At 38.0% G+C, this 16,285-nt stretch overlaps 1 long non-coding RNA gene across 1 annotated transcript; it reads left to right on the forward strand.

Moving 5' to 3' along the window:
* The first annotated feature begins 10,523 nt into the window (after positions 1 to 10,523).
* On the forward strand, positions 10,524 to 15,817 carry LOC149919129 (uncharacterized). The gene is made up of 3 exons (XR_016464802.1): positions 10,524 to 10,603; positions 14,860 to 14,966; positions 15,479 to 15,817. It is a non-coding gene; the product is annotated as an uncharacterized LOC149919129 (long non-coding RNA).
* Positions 15,818 to 16,285: the final 468 nt, after the last annotated feature.

Below are 16,285 nucleotides of genomic sequence, written 5' to 3' on the forward strand. Positions count from 1 at the left end.
AATTGGTACAGAGTAAGGCTTTAACTGTAAACAGGGGACTGCTTTGAGCTGTGCTATTTTGTACCCTAATATAGTCTCCCTGGAGAGCTCCCAGCATTCTCTCATAGAATCATTTAAACTGGAAGGGACTATTACAGGTCATCTAGTCCAATTGCCCTGCAATGAACAGGGGCACCTGCAGCTAGATCCTGTTGCTCAGGCTCAGATCCCCACTGAGCCTGACCTTGAATATCTCCAGGGATGAGGCATTCACACACCTCAAGGAAATCTGTTCCATTGTCTCATCATCACTCTCATTCTAACAGACAAACAAACAAACAAAAACTCACCTTCTTCCTTATCCAATTTAAATATCCCCTCTTCTTAGTTTGAAACCATTTCCCCTTGTCCAATCACAACAGACCCTTTTAAAGAGTCTGTAAGAGTCTGTCCCCTTCTTTCTTATAGCCCCCTTTCCCCCTCCTTCCTTTAGATACTGAAAGTCTGCCCTTAGGACCTTCTCTTGGATCCTTTTTGTGTTCCTCCTTTGGACATGTTCCAACAGGTCTGTGTCTCTCCTGTACGAGGACTTCACCTTGGGATGCAATACCCCAGGTGAGGTTACACCATTGCAGACTAGACAGCCAAGATTAAAGATTAACTCCCTCGCCTGGCTCACCATGCTTCTTTGGGTGTAGCCCAGAATTCAGTTGGCTTTCTGGGCTGCCAGGACATGCTGCTGCTTCATGTCCAGCTTGCCATCCGCCAGTATCCTCAGGCACTGCACTGCAGGATGACTGCATACTGAAATGTGTGTCACTTCTACTGGGAGGAAGAGCCAAGACTCTGTGCTACTCCTGTGAGGAGAGCCAACAAGAAGCCAGAGGTTACCTCGGGGTTGGGGGGAAAAAAAAAATGGTGCTCACTGGTCTTCATCAATACCTGCTGATTGTTTATGGAGGCCAAACAGTGAATGTGAGCTCAGTGAGGCTGCAGGAGGTGCATTTCAGCAGTGGCAACAGTGACTCTGCTAGTGCAGATGCTTATGAGCATGCAGCACTTGTTCACTGATGGCGAAAATGCTGAGCTAATGATGGTGATGTTGAAAAAGAATGTTTTGTAGCTGAGAATTTGCTCTATCTGATAGTGTTGCTGTGTTCTTTGTCTCTGACCTGGTGTTCAGGAAAATAAATAGAGGGTGTTATTTTCAGCGCTACTTACGTACTTTGGGCTTTCTGGCTTGGTAGAAGTTCCTTTTTGTACCTTACTCAAATAATTACAGTTCATTACTTGTCAGCTTGGTGTTACTGAATATCTTAATTTTCTTTGATATACCAATCATAAATTTTTTTCTTGAGTTTGAGAACCATGAATACGTAGACTGACATAAAGGTTAACAAGGGAAAGCTCAGTGCCATTTAGAGTAGCAAAAATCTTGGAAAACAGGGAGACAGGAGAGTTGAAATGTATGTATGCATGGAAAATATGTATCTTTCTTCATTGTGACAACTCTATTTTTGTCTACTCTTGCAGAAATAAATTTGTAACTTCTGTCCCAGAGGAAACTTTGATATCCTCCTACTTGCTTTATTCCTCAAATAGGACAAAACATTTAATGAAAATTCCAGAAGAATCTTATTCAAGAGATATTTTGCCAGCTTTTCAAAATAATTAGAGATTTTATTTTCTCAAAATTGGCCTATATTTTCCCACAGTTATATTACTTGGCAGTAACTGCATGTCAGAAATACTGGGTAGTGCTTTTGTGCTTTAACACCTGATACTGGAGCTGGGTGCAGTGCAGGTTCAGTCAGTGTAGGTACCATTTTGCATAGTCCTGTGAGAATCCTGATCAGTAGAAGCAGAATCTAGGCTTTTGGCTTACAAAGATGTGGCAATCATCAGCTCCAATGAACGTTTCTGGATCACTTCAAATAAAATGGGATGTCAGATACAGACCTGAAAAAAATTGCATTTGCTTTTCAATGGAAAATTTGGGGCTGACTATCTGTCTGAAGTCAACGTTTTCCAATTATTTGCAGAAATAAAGATATCTGCTGAAAGCTCTGAATACATCCTTCTCCTTCAGCTGCAGTGTTTGGCTTCCTGTGATGACCACTCTTCTGTGAGCAACCATCATCACCTGAAGCACTCAAGGCATCAGCATCTCTACATAGGGTACCTTCACCAGGGGAGGAGTAACTTGGACCCTGGACCCTTTTTTCCTTCATCCCTTTCTTTAGCTTGTTTGCTCAAAACTTGATGGTCTGAAGTTGTTGGATTCCTCTAATTTCAGTGGTGATTTCTGTGCTTTTTAATTTTTTTGTGAGGTCTGCCTTTCTTATCAGCTTATTTTAAAGCTTTGAAGTATTTTTTGTCATAAATGTGTACACTTTCCCTCATCTATGTACTATACATGTCTGCTAGATCCTTTATTCATAATTTCTTATACAGTTGCAGCTCCTTTTGAGGTCAAATTCTTATCAAACATAAGTTGATGGTGCCTTATTTAAACTGAGCTGCATTAGTTTACACTGAATAGGATCCTGCTTTTTTTTACAGTTTGTGTTCTTAATTGTTAAGGCAATTGCAAATACTCATGTTTATGGAAAGTTCTGACAATAAGATCATTTTCTTTGTAATTCAAGTTAAATTAGATTGACAAAACTTTATTCTACAGCCATGCTTGCTGTTTTTATTCTAAAAGCTTTCCTCTGAAAATGTGTCTTGTCTCCTTTCGCAAAGAAAGATAATTTGATCAAGTGTCTTGATTATTATTTCTCCTGTTTGAAAGCATATAAACCTTTTGGATGGGTTAGCTAGGGAATCATTTGACTGGAAAAGAAATTTTGTGATGATATGAGCAAGTGTGGCTGCATACTTCCATGGTACAGTTGTATTATTTTTAGATCTGGATATACTTCTTGTTTAAAACCTCTTTTCCTGAAAGAGTGTCAGTGTCTGGCATTACCTTCCAAACTGGCTATACTTTAAAGTCTTAAGTGAAGATGTATATATTGTGGCTGCTGGTGAAATAGAATGGCAGTTGTTGATGGCCACAGCTGGGGAGTAAATTAACTGGGGAACAATCTCAATGCATGCTTTTGAGAAATGGTCCAGACAATCATCCCCTAAAATAAGATCATTCTGAAAGTGAGGAGCTTTTGGCTTCCAGTTTGGACAGGTTTGCTCAAATATTGAAAGGATTTAATTACTTATATAACTGAAGTATTTCTGCAGTTAGTGAATGTTAAAAATATCATATGTGCAGCATATGCTTTTTCTAAAGTATTAGAGGAAATAAATTCAAAATTGGAGGGGATGAAACACCATGACATTTCTCTAGCAGAATTTCCAGCTTTACAAGATGCCTTGCGTGATGTATGATTATCAAAGCACATGCATCCCAGTCTTTACAGACTGGAATAAGCGTGAACAATTTTTTATTTTTATTTTTTACTTAAATGGATCTAAGCCAAATGTTCTGAGGTTTGTCCATGATATTTCATTACAAAACAATCAGACATTTCCAACTAGAAATGCTTTTATGATTTACCATGTTCTTCTTGTAAGCCTTTGAAGAGAAAGTATTGGTTGCACCATCATTTAATAGAATTTGGACAGCTATATTTTTTATGCAAAAAATATGCCCTGGAAGCAACTCTTCTTATCATTGATTTTAATAAGTTTTCTGACAGTCTACTGCACAATTGTGAATAAATTTCATTAATATTAATTTGAATATCTACCCACTGTAATTCAGAAAAAAACAGTGTCGTGAATTGACCAGGAATCACTGAGGATAGATACAAATACTTGAGAAATATCTTCAGATGTTCCAGCAGTTGGACAAATAATCCACATTTTTTACAAATGCTTGACGTTATTGGCATATGAACCACTTAGCTGAATGGGTAAATGAAAAAGAATGAAATGTTGTGTAACCAATTTGGGCAATATCTATCTCCTTATTCTGAGAATAGCCGGTTAATTAGAATGCTTTAAATGCAACATCTGTCTGTCTGATATGCACAGCTGTAGAATTTGTGCTCTGCTTGTGATCTAGCTACACAGCCTACCACACTCCATCTGCTTTCTGTGGACTGTAAAAGGCAGTATCTTGACTGCCATGTACAGGAGGTGGATTTCTTATTCTTTCAAATTTTGTTTTCTTTTTACTTTGTTCTTTCGTCCCTCCTTTATAATCCACGGGGTAGAAACTTGAATTACTGCAATTTAATTAAAATCTTTTTTACTGTAGGTGGATTTTTTTCCAGGGGTAATTCCCTGAGAAATGTGAGATACAGAAGACCCCACATGACACAAATAACTTGAATAGCAAATTCTATCTATAGATAACATCACACATTAAAGAATATTCATTGGAATGTTTTCATGCAATCTAAGCAAGTTATTTTAACTTAGCCAGGTTTCTGTCATTGCTAAGCTTTTGAACAGCTGAAGGACTTTAAAAATGTTTCACATGACAGAACGTGTTGGATGTTTCCCAGCTTTAAGAGGATGTAATAGATGCACAATTCAAATCACGTAAGCTAAAGGAACTGATAGAGACATCTTCTATTTTAGGGTTGGACATTAGATCTAGCTATCATTAAACTTGTGTAAACTCCAACAACATCAACACTGATGGGAGAACAGTCTGCTCAGCAACTACTTGTTGTTTTGGAAGTTTTACACCTGTATATATTATGGCCTAATGCTCATCAGCTGCTTAGACAGCCATTATCTATGGCATTATTTGTTCAGCTAGATTTTTTTTCTCTAATATAAAGAGAAAAACTTAAAGCTATTAAAGAAGGGACAGAAAATGGGAAACACTGTGACAGCAATAGGATGCAAGACTAAGTGTAACAGTCCTGAGGCTGCTGGTGACCATCCTGTAAAAAATGTGATACTAAAAACATGTATCATTTGCCAAAAAATTACTGGAAAAAAAAAAAATTCTGCAAATGTACTGGCAGTGCTGTTAATCAAACTGCTTATATACGGAAAACATTTATACATGATGCATTAATTTTCTTCCAAAAAAGTCAGTTTTCTTCTGACTGCAGTTTATGATATCCCAAATGAACACCAGCTCATTTCCATTTTTTTCCTTCTTCCAAAGATGGGACAATTATTAAATAAATGTTACTATAAGATTAAGTGTGATATTTTATTTTAACTGCTTAGGAGAGTAAAGTCACATTCTGTGCAGAAAAGAAACCGACAATACTATCAGAGCTAGGAGAAATTGTGAAATTTTATATTGTTTTACATCAGGTAAGATTTCTTGTAAACGTTTATTCAATTAGAACCATAGTATCACCAGGGAATGGTGGTAGGAAAAGAACTCTAAGATCATTTAGTCCAATTATTAGCCCATCACCACCTTGCCAACTAAACCATGTCTCTCAGTGCCGCATCTACATGTTTCTTGAACACCTTCAAGGACAGTGACCAGTGATGCCACCACTTCCCTGGGCTGTTCCAATGTCTACTTGCTGTTTCTGAGAAGGAATTTTTCACAATATCCAACCTGAACTTTCCCTGGAGCAACTTATGGACATTACCTCTCGCCTGTTTCTGTTACCTGGGAGAATAGGCCAATCCCTGCCTCACTACAACATCCTTTCAGGGAGTTGTAGAAAGTCATAAAGTCTCCCCTGAGCTGCTGGGAAGATAGATGATAGTTGATTCCCAAGAAATGCCAGCTTCCTTGGGCAAGGACTCTCTTCTAATATATGTTGAATTTGAAGTTTGTGAATGTAGAAGCAATGATTTTAGAGTAATTTTCTATATTACCGTGAAATAGCATCACCAGGCTGGACCATAGTGGCAATTTGTAGAAAGTCTTCAGTGATGGACAGCATGAAACTCTTTGGAAGAACTGGACTCACTAGCCATTTTCCCCTTGTTTGGAAAGATGGAGCAATGACATGTCCCCTAGTGCAGTGATAGAAAATGCAAGCTGCTTCTCAGCTTGCTTGGGAGTGAAGTTTAAAGAAACAACATGTACTTGATTGAAGCAACATTTTTCAGGACTGAGTCTGCCCTGCTTGCATGCCTCTCAGCCCAACTACCACCCAGGCTATGGAAAAGAGTGGCAGGGAAGCAGTAGTTCTCCAGTGTGATTTGGAAGCTTGAAGAGCTCTCTGCAGCTGTGAGTCTGGGTAAGAATGGGGAGAGCTAGGGTAGTCATGCAAGGCAGCTGGAAGCAGCATGGCTGTGGGCTTAGGCATACAGATTGCTCTGTTCTTATGCTGCCGTGCCTGCCTGAAGCAGAACTGATAAATGACAGCAAGGTTATGGGTAAACCACTGAGCATGGCTTCAGGAGAAACATCCAAGAACTCTGTGGGATATAACAGAACCAGCTGGGATAGTGTTTTCATATGGAAGAAGAGCTTGAAGGATGTTTGTTTATTTTTAGTCCAAGAAAACAGATTTTTCTTAAAATCAAGAAAAATCAAACTGGAAAAGAAAGGTCTTACCAGTATTATTTCTTTCTCTGAAGAAAAAAAATGTCAGTGTTGTTATAAATGTCAGCTCACTGGGCCAAGAAATAGTGTACCATGTCATCATAACCGAAGGGCATTTAGAAAATTTGTGAGGGAAGTTTGGGACCCAGCCATGTATACATACAACAGTTCATATAAATTCAGTTATTCCTTAGACTCCATAAATAGCAATTGATTTATACTTCAAACGAAATGTACGAGATTTATGTCTTTAAAAAATCTCTCAAGCCAGAGCATGCAGCAGCCTGTGTGCTTCTCTGTGCCAGAGGAGTGCACCATTTCCACCCTCTTGCCAAGCCTGTTTGGATTTTGGCTCCTTCTGAGAAGACACCACAATTAGTTCCTAGCTAAACTGGTGAATGCTGGCATGTGAGGATGGACTTCCTAAGAACCAAAATAAGAACCACATCTTGTTTCACTATAGTAACCAAATATCTGTCCCATTCAATAACAAACCTTTACTGGGCCAGATTTTAATTCTAGACTAGGAGTTAAAAGTTTCCACATTTCTTTTTTAATTCCCTGTTCCTGTTCATTCAGATGTAAGCACACTGGCTCACCTTGGCAGAGCTTTGAAATACAGCAATTAGTCACCCTGATTAGCATGAAAACAATACAGATTTGGAGGAGTTGCTTATATGTGGAATGACTTCTGAATGTGCAGATCTTATGGAAGTATGAGTCACTTGGACCTTTAATGACCATCATGCATTAGCCACTGACATGAAGGGCAGCGTGCACCTGGGTATATCAGTAAGAATTAATAGTTTTACCCTGCTGGCTTCTGAACATGCAACACCTCTGCAGCAGATGATTTCCTAAATAGGAGTTATGCCCTTTGAAACATCTGAGTCCCTTTAAAACCAGTGGAGCTCGAGTGTTGTCAGTATCTTATGGAGTCAAGTTCTATGCAGTGAAAAAGCAGGTTTTAGACCCTACCTCAAGAAGCTGTATAGATATTTTTCTTCTTGCACATGAAGACTATTCAGTAACTTCATTTCAGATGTTTTATATTTTTCCTTGGACACAACACCCTTCTGTGCTAGCTGAGTTATCTTTTGTATTGTGTGCAACTGGAGATATTGTTTATTATCTGTTGATGTCATAATGTGACTTTCTGAGCCAGCTCAGAGAGTTGCTTCTTTTAGGTCCTGTTATAGAATATGGAATATAATATTATATTATTATAAAGGAATATGGAGCTGGTATTACTGTGTCAAAGGATATCCATATCTCCTTTCCAGAGCAAAACAAACAAAAAGTACACACAAAAGAGAAATAGGGATAACCAAAGCGCTGGTAGATATTGTGTGAGCCTTCACAGAGGACAATATTCTATTTCAATAAGAACTTTTGCTAACTCTTTATGCTAAAACCAGAATTAGATTGATTTTACAACCGCTAACTTTATCCTCTCAAATGAACTCCAGAATCTGTTTGTTGTTGTCATACATAACTCATTTCCTTGATGTTAAGTGCAGTGACAAAGGATAATGAGTAGTTGTTTGCGTATCACATCAGACGTATGAGGCAGTTCAATCATATCTGGTAAAATATTGTTTGATTGATTAAACGAGCTCTTAAAGCCAATCACTTTGTTTTCATGTAGGTATTCTAAATAATGTAAGGGATAGAAATAAAAACACCAAAAACTATAAGGTATGCACCTAGGCCCTTTCCTGAAGGAAGCCATTATTCTGGTTCTTCACTGAGTTGATCACCTTCAGGTTTAGTAGACTCACTATTAAACTGTAACAATGCATGACTAAAAAACATTATGTGCCTCCTGCAAAACTACTTACTAAAGTTGCAGACCCTGGAAATATCCTTTTCTCTCTTGTCTGGCTGTTGTGGATTATTTAGTGCTGTGCTGAATCTGAGGTGCTGGATGGGGTTCTCACATGCCTTCCACGGAGAGGTCAGGTTTTTATGCGTCCATGGATGTCTGCTTAAGTCTTCTAGCTTCATTCTCTTCATACTTTGAAATTTAACATGGCATTTAGATAGGCTCAACTTTCAATTTTATTTTTAAGAGGTGTTTCCTTCACTTACTTGTATGACTACTTGTAAAGCAGGAAGAAGAAAATTTTATAGTTAACAATTTTTTGGAAAAAACACATGCACCTACTTCCTGAAGATTAAAATAATAACATTTCCTGAGAAATGTTATTTCTACAGCATTGTTTTATTTTTAATCTCACTGGACTTCTCTGGTGGAAGGTTAGGAAACCTCTTACTTTGTTGTCTTCTCAGGGCTGCAGAAACCCATAAAGTCTGCTTGTTCCATCTTTCTCTCTGTCTGGAACAATTTTACTTTCATTATCTCATTTTTAATTATTATGCTAAAGTAACACAATAGACACACCAAGGATAGGATTTTCCAGTTACATATGCACCGGTTTGTAGAAATACTCTGAAATGTCTCTTTGTGAATTTTTAATCTGAGAATATAATCAATATATTATCGATTTTACAAAGTGATAATAGCTCCAGTGCAGGCATGTTCTGCAGCACAGCAGGGGATTGCACTATGTGAGGGAGGGGTTCCTGAAATTGAGGCTTCAGGACAATGGACAATAGCCTTGAATAAAAAGAGAGATTTAGATGTTGGGAGAAAGTTCTTTACTCAGAGAGTGGTGAGGCACTGGCATGGGCTGTGCAGAGAAGCTGCAGATGCCCCATTCTGGAGGTGCTCAAGGCCAGGTTGGATGGGGCCTTGTAGAACTTAATGTGTGATAAATCTTTGGATTTTTGTCAAGCAGCTAAAAGTACTTAACCAATGGTGGATATTTTTTGACACAAATTCTCACAAATAGTCTGCATAGAAAGTTTAAGAGGTTCATATGAACTGATGAATTGTTAGGATTGATCTAGACAGTGCTTATGATAGAGTAGATCAGATAATAATCATTTGGAAAAGATTAGTGGTTATCTAGGTCTTCTAAAAGGAAACCTGTGATTTGAAATGATGAACTGATTTAGAATTATTCATATTGCAAAGACAATATGAACATTGTCAATTGTCTTTGACAATATGAATTGTCAAAGTCAATAATTCCAAAGACATAGAAACTAAGGAAAGCTCTTCTTTCAAATCTAATGCCACAATGCCACAATCATAATTTATTCATTTTTCAGTACTTTTAGTGTGTACTGACACTATTCATTCCTCTTTTTTTTTTTTTTTTTTTTTTTTGGTAACCTAAATGGTGAAGAGTAAAAGTCAATAAAATCTTTCTTTAGATGTAGCTTTAGACTCTATGAATGACTATGATATGCCTGAAGGAAGATGTCTTCTCAGGGATTATTTGAAATTTCCTGTCAGAATATTTCAAGGGGTTCAATTCTGCAGTTTTATCAGTGATAAAATCTGAATTTTCTGGCTCATATTGAAAAAATCACATAAAATACATGCCTTATTAACTTTAGTGGGAGCAGCTCTTCATAGCTTACCTATAGTGAGTGGCCAAGTCATCAAGTCCTTTAGAGAAGAAGATATTTAAAAACCATATCCAACTCCAGACTGAACTGGATCCCCTCTTCCTTTCTTCCACACCCATTTCTTTTCTTTCCTCAGGAAAGTCAAAGCTCTTATATTCTGATCTCTCTGAATTTTCAGGAAAATTTTTGCAGTAATGCTGTCTGGAAATAGACATGATTTTGTTACAGGCAGACATTTCCTGATGCTATTAACATAAATAATGAACATTAACAGAACAGAGCTTACTGGCTGTGTGTTATCTTGCAAATTGAATTCATTTGTCTTTAAGCTCAAAAGTTTTCATCTCTCAACCAACATCGCTTTTCCTATATTTGACTTGAAATTGAAATTGCTTCATTTTGTGCTGGTATATCAATGCCAGGCATTGATATTCTTGACTGAAACTGAATCTGCTGATGAGTTATGAATACAACTGCTCTGTAAAGAAAAGGAAGTTGGTATAATTTTGCCATTTGAAGCACGTGGTTTATTTGTACTTCTGCATTTTTAAATAAGAGAAGTGTGTGTTCATTCAGTCCAAAGCATGTGTCCAAGGTCAGTCCAAAATTAACAGAAGAGAATGCATCTGGATTTTTTTGCAGTTTATTTCTTCTTCTGGGCAGGTAAGTGTAGTGGCAAAAGTAGTGTAGTTATAACTATTTGCACTTGTGCTAGTTTCTGGGCAGATTGTTCCTCCTTGTGCTCTGAGGTGTTTCTCTGCTGAACCTAATATGAAGCCTGGTGAGGACCTAGCTTTTAGCAAAGAACATACTGTAGTGTTGTTATCAAAAATGAGAGAAAGAAACACTGAAATAGGACTGAATAGGTAAACAAATTCCACTAAAATGAACAAGCTGATGTTCTGTGTGGGGTCAGAGAGGCTGGTGGAAGGAGCTGCTGTAAGAAGGGTTTTTTTTTGTCTGTTGGTTTGTTTTGTAAGGGGAGCCATTACCACTTGAAAGTGCTAGTAGCTATCCCCTTTCAGATGGTCAAAACATGACCCTCATGACAGTTCTTCCTGCAGCAAAACAGCTATCACCCAGCTTGACTACATCTTCAAATCTGAGAAGTCATGTTTTGAGCATGCTCATCATTTTTAGGGTGTTGGGACCCCAGCCCTGGATAGGGTTCTCCAGGTGATACCCCACAAAGGCGGAGTAGAGGGGGAACAATCACCTCCCTCTCCCTGCTGGCCACCCCTTTTGATGCAGACCAGGATACCACAGGCCTTCGAGGCCGCAAGCACACAGTGCTCACATTAAGTTCTTTATCTGCCAGAATCCCTGAGTTCTTCTCAGCAAAGCCACTCTCAAGGAGTTCTTCTCTCAGTCTGCATGCATACCTGGGATTGCCCTGGCCCAAATGTAAATTTTTTGCACTTTGCTTTGTTGAATCTCATTAGGTTTATATGGCCTCACCTTTTAAGTTTGTCATGGCCCCTCTGGATAGCATCCCTTCCTACTATTGTATCACTTGCACCACTCAGCTTATTGACACTAGAAAATTTTCAGAGGATGCACTTGATTCCATCATCTATGTCATTGGAAATGATGTTAAAGAATACCACGATAGACCATGGGTTCCAAGATAGACCCATGGAGAACACCACTCATCACTTGCCTCCACCTGGACATACTGCGATTGATCACAGTGTAACATCCCAATTATTTCCTTATCCAACAAATAGTCCACCTTTTGAATTCATCTCTCCAATTTAAAGATAAAGATGTGGTGTGGGACTGTGTCAAAGGCCTTGAACAAGTCCAGGTAGACAATATCTGTTGCCCTTTCTTTGTCCAGTGATGCTGCCACTCGATTATAGAAGGCCACTAGATTGATCAGGCATGATCTGCCTTTGGTGAAGGCATGCTGACTGTACTATGTCACCTGCTTATCCCTGATATGCCTTAACATGTCTTCCAGGAGGATCTGTTTCTGTGATTTCCAAGACAGAGAGGGGTGACTTACCAGCCTGTAGTTCCCTGGGTACTCCTTCATCCTCTTCTTATAAATGGAAATGTTGTTTCTCTTTTCCCAGTCCCTGCGGATCTTGCCTTATAGCCACTTTTCAAATATGATGGAGAGTGGCTCAGTAAGCACATCACCATCTCTGTTAGGACCTTAAGATACATGTCATCTGGCCCCATAGACTTGTACACATTCAGTTGCATGAGATGGTCTTGGACTTGCTCTGCCCTTACACTGGGGTGACAGTTTGCTCCCCTAGTTCCTACCAAGAGGTTCAGGGATAAGAGGTTGAAGGATCTGAGAAATATGAGAGCTGAGGCAAAGAACTCATTGAGTACATCAGCTTTCTCTATATTTCTCACACAGATAGTTCTCCTTTCTCTTTATCAGAGGAAGTATGGTCTCTTTATTGTGTTTCTTCTGACCAATGTACCTATAGAACCCCTTGCTGTTTTTAACATCCCTTGCCAAGTTCATTTCCATCTGTCTTGGCTTTCCTAATCCCATCTCTGCATGTTCAGACAGCACCACTGTATTCTTCCCAGGTTACACATCCTTATCTCCAGTGCCTGTATATGCCCATCTTTTTCCCTCAGTCTGACCAACAGGTCCCTGTCAAGCCATGCCAGTTTCCTGCCTCCTTGGCCTGTTTTCTTATTCTGAGGGATGGAAAGCTTATGCTCTCTCAGAAGGACACCCTTAAAAAGTAACCACCTTTGTTCCACTCCTTTGTCCCTAAGGACTGCTTCTCTGGCTTATTTTTCTTTTCTATTCTAACAATGAAAACTACCTAAGCTAGAAAAATAGAGAGTGTGGGCCTCTACCAACAATGCTATCTGGAAGGATTTTTGCATGTATATTGTGGATTGTGACAAAACTCAATGGACATTGATGTCATTTACCTTGTTAACTCTGAAGTTGTCCTGTATTTGTATTTGTATTCAGTTACATAGTTGGAGTGGGACAAGTTTAAGATGTAAAGTGAAACTTTGAAATAGTTTCAATAACTTTGAAAATTGCATGCTCAGGGATAATGGGTGAGGAAGAAGTTGCAAACGTCCAGTGAAATCAATATAAATTTCTTTCATTATTATTCTTTATTTGTTCATTAATATTCAATTATTAGATGTATTTGAGTTACTGCACAACCATTTTTTGTGCCCCCCCTCCATCAATACAAGGAAAATATTATCAGATCTTTGTTATACTCTGATTATACTCTGACAGATATACTCTGTGGTCCTGAACGAAGAACCTGATGTGGCAAAGATTGTCTTTTGTGTTCATGGTTTTTCCATGATTTTCTGAACTGTCACATCTTTCTTCGCTTTGAGCTTCAGGAACATCATACTAGCAGCAACATTTTTTCCCAGGATCCTTTTAACACTGTTGGGTATCTGGACTGGAAAGTTTGGAGCTTTTTTCATGTGAAGAAGACATTAAACTGTACTTCTTGCTATGCCACCTTTTCCAAATGCTGTGAATCAAGGACTTCATCCTAAAAATTGAACTCTTCTTTTGTAAATATTACTGTGAGATGACACTCACTCTCTCATTTTACGTCTTACTATAAAAGTTATTAGCAATAATTCATTTTATTAAAAAAAATTATTCTTAAAATTAAAGATTTATTAAAATTTATTATTTATTATTTATTATATATGAGATTAAAATTTATTATACACGCCTCTTCTTTTTATCAATATGTACAGCAAGTCAGTTTGTTAAGCTAGCAACAGATGAAATACTGAGGGTATTCAACCTCATAGAACAACAGATAATGAGTTACAAACTTTTCCCTGAAACATCTATTGTGGTGAATACACAAATATAGTTGCCTTTATTGTAAAGGGTACTGAATCTTCTCAATTAAATGGGAAATACATATCTCAGGTCTTAGAAACTTTTCTTAAGGTTTGCATCTGAAGAGAGGAAACAATAATTTAATAAGTAGCAAATGAATGGCAAAGCAGATGTATACTCAAGGTTCTTTTCCTTTCTACTGAGACAAAAGGAGAGGCCTTTATTCAGTTCATAAAAGGATTCTGAAACATACTAAGATAATTAGGGGTATAGTACTGGGCCAAACTTTGTTAGCTATGCTAGTGCCACTACAGCAAATTCAACTTGATTTTTACCAGAAGAAATTCTCAGTAATACAATGCCAAGTATAAATGGAAAATACATTTTCCACCATTAAAAAAAAAATAAAATCATTCCAAATATTTTGATGGTGTCATGGCAAAAGCAGCTGCAGTTTGAAACTTTGCATGTAAATAGTCTTAATGAGGGGAAGTGCTTTTAACAGATGGACAGTTGCAAAATTTTTAAGAAAAGAGTCCGTGCAAATTTCATAGGCATCTGCAAAGAATTTAGCAATAGAATTTATCCACCCTTCTGTGACATGGAGGCAGAAGCATTTCTGCTCTCTCCCTTGGCCTTGCTGCTTTCAGGTTTCTTCTACAGGAGAGGTAACTGTAAGCAGGAGACTCTTAGCAACAAGCTGAAGCTATTAACAGCTTATTATAATTCTCAGTAGTTGCTATGTATCTTGCCTTTCTTGATGGAAAATGAATGGCCCTTTGTACATCAAAAGGTGCTATTATAGTATCCGAACATGCAAGTTCACCTATAAAACTAAATTATTTGGTAACAAATAAGCCAAAATGGACAAACACAGATTTATAGATAAAGTAACACTGACAAAAATTTCTGCCAAGTCTACTACGAATGTATTGACCTCATCCTCAGGGTTCAGTGGCCTTTTATGTTTCCAGACCACCTTTAAGTGTCTTTTCGGATAAATGAGCACTTCATCTGCAGTAAAGAGAAATTCTTCCAATGGAGTCTCCTGATTTTATGACTCAGGGAGATGTATTTTTCACACAGTGTACCACATACTGTTTCCTAGGAAGACATCATTCTGTAGGATGCCAAGAAACATGAGCCACATTTCATCCACACCTTCCAGAAGTAACTGTACGGCATCAGTCACATCATATCCAGGCTCCAGCATAGGTAAGATAACAGTGCAGGCATAGATGTGTCTGTGTAATCCACACCTTTAGGGCACATAATGCAGTGTACAGAAGCTTGGGATGTCATTGATTCTGTTTCTATCATTAGAAATGATTTTATTATACACCTTCTGTGAAATAAATATCTTCTTACTTGTCTCAAGTGCTTGTGCTGACATCAGAAGGAATTTTGAATCTTCTGATTGGATCGGAGTTTGTGAAACTCTTCAGAAACCTCAGACCCCATCACACTAATTAAATATTTCCTCCTGAGTCAGTTGTTCTTTAATTGACTTTAAGTCATTAACTTCTTTGTAATGTGAGGAAAGCCCTCTAGACACAAGAGTAACATGCATTTCTCCTTAAAATAATGATAAAATAAGTTTTCTTCAGTTGTGTCATGAATAATAGCAATTTTGGATCTTTGTGTATGTCTCAGATCTGCTAGTTATTAGGTACTTTCATATCACCATTAACTTTTTTTTTTTTTCTTTTTTCTCCCCATCTACTTAGCTAACATAGATGCCTTAATCTGGCAGGATTGTTACATGTAGTGCTTTGCAGAGGCACTTGAGAGAGGAGCAGCCCATCTCCTTCTCCATCAAACTTCATGTTCTGAAATGCATCTGGTGTGTCAGGATAACATTCACCATGCACTCATAGGCATTCTGCTGTCTGGTCACAAGAAGATCTGCTCGCTGCCAAGCACGATTATTATAATAAGGAGAATGTGCTCAGTAAGTCTTAAGATCCTACATGTTTTCTCATGTGCATTCATAACAAATGGACACATAATTTTTGTAAATGAATTGAAATCCCAACAGAAATTCATGTTATACATGAGACCTTCAATTTCCCTGCAAATAAATCTAAATCTAAATTTCATTTATGTAGATGAATCTCCTTAAGCAGATGTAGGATTCTAGCAATAAGGATAGGACCAGTTTTAATAAGATCACTTAGCCTTCATACCATTAGAAGTTGTACTGTCACAAAGCTGGGCATGTGACAGTGTGTGACAGACTACTGTGATCTCAAAGCTGCTTTCTGAGGTGCTGTATCTTTCCTGTGCATGTTATTGTTTTTCATGAGAGCAACAGTATGAGATTTGCTGTGCCTCAGTTTCCTTGCAGCATTCAGTCCTGGTCAGCAGGGACTTAGAGAGCATCTGTATCTCTACAGGCATTGCTGCTTCTCATCCACAAGGCATGCAGTTAGGGTAGGATTTCATAGCCATTGTTCTTATTTGTTAGTGATTTATACCATAATTTTATTCCTGTAAAATACTGCGGCAGAGTTAACCTTGACAGCATTACTATG

Source organism: Phasianus colchicus, chromosome 2 (genome assembly GCF_987193195.1).
Source record: "Phasianus colchicus chromosome 2, bPhaCol1.hap1.1, whole genome shotgun sequence".
In the NCBI taxonomy this organism is placed as follows: Eukaryota; Metazoa; Chordata; class Aves; order Galliformes; family Phasianidae; genus Phasianus; species Phasianus colchicus.